The 2,815-nt window shown below is 44.4% G+C and overlaps 1 long non-coding RNA gene across 1 annotated transcript; it reads left to right on the top strand.

Annotated features, from left to right (window-relative positions):
- The first annotated feature begins 367 nt into the window (after positions 1-367).
- Positions 368-2,389, top strand: LOC147967742 (uncharacterized). The gene is made up of 3 exons (XR_015603194.1): positions 368-712; positions 794-929; positions 1,036-2,389. It is a non-coding gene; the product is annotated as an uncharacterized LOC147967742 (long non-coding RNA).
- The last annotated feature ends 426 nt before the right edge of the window (positions 2,390-2,815 follow it).

Genomic DNA, 2,815 nt, shown 5'->3' with positions numbered 1-2,815 from the left:
CAACAAAGTATGCTGACAGTTTTGCTCAATTCCGATCAATTAACATGTCGCCGGAGAGCCTGCTGATTAAGGACAGTATAACCGCATCTAATTCCTGCCCTCACGGCGATTTGGGTTTTCGGCCGTCGGTTTTCGCGATTTGAAAGTTCCTGGCCGTCAGATTTAATATAAGAAGCGACCTGTTTCGCAGTGTGGCTAATCTGGCCCAGCTGTCCTGTGGGCAGCTGCTCAAAGGGCCGGAACGGACATCTCTGGTGCATTGGGCCTTTGGGAGCCAGCGGCCCATTCGAAGGAGGGAGGCCTACGAGCCACCGCGTCAGGTCCGTCCACTCCCGAACCCGAATCCAGTCCCCATCGAGACCGCATCCACTCGCCCAATCCCGATCGAAGTTGAGGGGAACGACCGGAGGAGAGGATCAGAGGAGCAGCCGGTGCGGCTGGTTCCATCAACTGAAGACGGGGCGAGGGATGGGATCGAATCCATCTGGTCGATCCCTGCGTCCAGGCAATCCAATCCGGGTCGAGGCAATCCAATCCAGCTCGTGAAGCTTGGGACGAGAGAGATAATGGCAGACTCCTCGCCTACTTGAAACTGCTCTGCCCTCCTTCAAGCTTGCAATCATGGCCCTCCTTAGGAGAAAGGTTGACAGAGTAATTCAGGGCTTTAATGGCAGTTGATGCGCAGCACTCGCCCGGAGCTGATTGTTGCAAGGTCAGTTACCATGGCGCCCCTTGTTCTTCTACTCTATGTCCATATATTCCCCCATTCCTACCTCACGTCACGACCTCGCAGCTGCGGAGGACCACCACCATGACCATTCGCTGGATTCAGCTCTCCACCTCGCTCTCTTGGTCGTCCAGAAAAAACCAAGAGCGCTGGTGACGGCACTGGCGACTATGGGCAATGCCCACTTCTGAAGTTTTTGTCAGTTAGTACCCTCTGTAGTGGCATAAAACAGCGATAGCAACTGCAAATCTTCTTTATCCAATTTAGACTCGTACTGATGATGCTTTTCTATCTCGTGTTTTGTGCAGCTGCCCTCAACCATAGGATTTGAGATTGGTTGTCAATTTCTGATGGTTGATTTCATCTAAGTTGCCGCTTTTCCTTACTACAGATTTTTGGCTGCCTTCTACATCCGCTCTCCCACCAAATTACTAATGGTGTTAAGACTTTTTTTTCTTACTGCTATTTTTTTGTGCTACCAAATTGATGCAGGTGCTATCAAAAAGGATTGTCGCTGATGTTAGTGGTAGGTTGTGTTGGGGAGTTCCTAATTCCTAGCTCATGATTTGCAATGGCTATCAGCCATATTGTACGTGAATTCTCGTATGTCATCTTATTATCTTAATATCCATGTATATATGCCTATGATTTGTAAATTTCATGTGCTTGTGTCCATCCATTTTAGCGACATAGATGGCTCATTGTTTATTCAGGTTCGTACATTGCAGAACCAACAAGTGTTATACAACATGAGACAGTATTCTAATAAAATAACATTGCCTATACAGGTTGAGTGAGTTTTTGGTGCCTGCATCTACAAGTGCTTAATTTATAGTCCTGGGTGTGGAGATATGTTATTGAAAATTCCTCTGCAAAATTAGCTAATTTTCATCCCTGATTTTGCATCTACCTAATTGTTTCATATCAGTTCAGTGGTGTCCTATCTGAATTATGAACGCACTGGGCACTTGGAAAATATTTGTAGTTACTAGCTAGACATATCTTTCATTGATATTTTCTTTTTGGTCATGGACAGCTAGAAAATACAACATTTAGTAGCTACACTTTGTTTTCATATGTCTTTCCTACTGAATACAAGTGGACAGAAGAAAGAACTCCTCCAGATTCATGCATGATGATTTTTCGAAGTCATAAATATTTATTACTACATACACAAGATAGAACATGCAGTGCTGCGGCAGGAAGATAAATCTTAGTATGCCCTTGCATTATTTAGTTTTTTTGTGTTGTTATACTATGTTATTATTACGGTCATTGGTTTTATGATTTACCACGCTGGTAATGCTCACTAGGCCGATGTGCCTGTTCTTCAGAAGAACTGAATTTCTGTTTTACGTGAAACACTTGATTTTCTGATCAGTTCAACTACAACAAATTTTTTATTGTTTCATGTGACTGGTCTATTCTATATTTGCTAGGTGATTCTGTTGCTCCAAGCCTCTAACCATGCACAACCAACACTTCCTCCTGGTTCCATTCTAGGATACACAAGTATGACATTGAGTGTCATGCTGTACCATCTCATGTCCCAACACTAGATAAATGTATGCTATCCTAATTCATGATATTAATCATCTTTGTTCTTCCCTGAATATGTATGAACTGCCTATGTTGAGGCATTGTAATTCATTTTTTTGCTCATATTAGACCATCTAGATTTTCACCACCATGTACATAGTTTTTAATAGACGGGCGCGGCAACGCTCGCCATCATGATCTAGTTGATCATGTAGCCGGCCGGAAGGCAGCACACACGTACACAAGCTCCTTATCAATCTTTGCCTTTTCCGATTCAGTACTAGTAGCAACGCACGCGTCACTCGAAATGATCGGATCGCCACAAGCAGTGCCAGTGTCGGACAAGCCTTTGCGTTGTGGCCATGAACAACTCCGACCATCGCTCGCCCTTGCTGCCAATGACAGAAGAAGTAGCAGGAGCAGCACCATCAGGCACTACAAGTCGCGTCGTGAACAGGTAGGCCCCTATGTGCACCTTAGCTTTTTTTTTTTCCGTTTGTTAACTCGTGCCACATTGTAAAACTGCCTTTTTTTTAAGAAAAGGAGGTT

The sequence above is a fragment of the Triticum urartu genome, chromosome 5A, assembly GCF_056163025.1.
Source record: "Triticum urartu cultivar PI428250 chromosome 5A, HENAU_Tu73, whole genome shotgun sequence".
In the NCBI taxonomy this organism is placed as follows: domain Eukaryota; kingdom Viridiplantae; phylum Streptophyta; class Magnoliopsida; order Poales; family Poaceae; genus Triticum; species Triticum urartu.
This window is presented reverse-complemented; position numbering and strand designations above follow the sequence as displayed.